A 1,319-nucleotide genomic window follows, 5' to 3' on the forward strand; every position below is an offset into this window, starting at 1 on the left:
GTCTAGTTTAATAACATATTGTCGAACACTATCCAATAATTGAGTTTTTGTTATTGGAAATCCACGTTCAGCAAGAAAAAAGATCCATTCAACTAATCGGCTTTCTTCCTCATTTGTTCCAAATTCGACAATAGCGACATCTTTCATTCATTTCTTATACTTATTATATATCGTTGTGTCTCGCTCAAACGCATTCATCTGTGCTTATCTAACATATTGCAACGCCATCTTTTAGAAAGAGATCAACTAAAATACTGCTTGGTTTCATGGCTAAACAATCTAAACTATCGTACATACACACATCGTCGATTTCTCACGCGCTAGACATACAATTTCGTAGAATGCAATTATCCTTTTATTTAGGCGTCAAAACTCAATTCTAAAGATATGACTGTATTCGTCTTTTTTTCTACATATGTCCCTGCCCTAATTTCGAGCATATAACGTGCATATAATTTTTTCACGAAGTAAATGTTTGGTGAGCTGATAGCACATGGGTACAGAAATCTGTAATTTATTATTTTTCTCAGCTTTGGACACAAAACACACCAGGAGCAGGTACATTAGCACGGATATTTAAATCGTGGAGAAGGAATTCTCTGCAACTAATTCGTAGAATATTGCATTTAATATAAACGCTTGCTTTATCGGTAAAAAAGAAGACTCCAGCATCCCCTTAAGAAGTAAACTGCGTGCCTTAGCTAGATCACTAAGAAACCGCTGAGAGTATGAATAAAAGTAGACGGCCACTATAAAAATATTTTTTTCTTATAAATCTTTTTTTCTTCAAATCTTTGTTTCTTAAATAAATATTAAAAAATGTAAATTTTATATATTAATATATTTTGTAATTACTTATGTATAGAGAGCTTAATAATTATAAATATTTATTGCATTGTTCATACATTAGGACGCGTGCAACCATTGGGACATTTACCTTATGCACATGGCACGAATTCTTTATTTCCCCAAAAATAGCCAAAAAAAGGCCAAAAATAGAAGCAAAAGCTATTAATCTTTCTTCTCAACTAGTATCCACAGTATTTTACAATTTTTGCAGTATTCTGTTTACCATTAATTAAACCAGATTTGCGAAAACATTTTATTTTTTACTACGTTTCTCAGTTCGTTTCCGTCGCACAAAATTCGTTTCTTAATTATCTACTTATTCTACTTGCTCGCGTACACGTACAAGAGACCGTGATCTAAGCGAAACTTTACGAAAAGAACTAGTTCAGAACAGAATGTTCGGAAATCATAGAGATTTCTAATTGTTCTACCCGTCATGATTGTCCCACTTCCGCTTTTTTTTTAATTTT

Source organism: Trachymyrmex cornetzi, unplaced genomic scaffold (genome assembly GCF_001594075.2).
Source record: "Trachymyrmex cornetzi isolate Tcor2-1 unplaced genomic scaffold, Tcor1.1 scaffold1493, whole genome shotgun sequence".
NCBI classification, from domain to species: domain Eukaryota; kingdom Metazoa; phylum Arthropoda; class Insecta; order Hymenoptera; family Formicidae; genus Trachymyrmex; species Trachymyrmex cornetzi.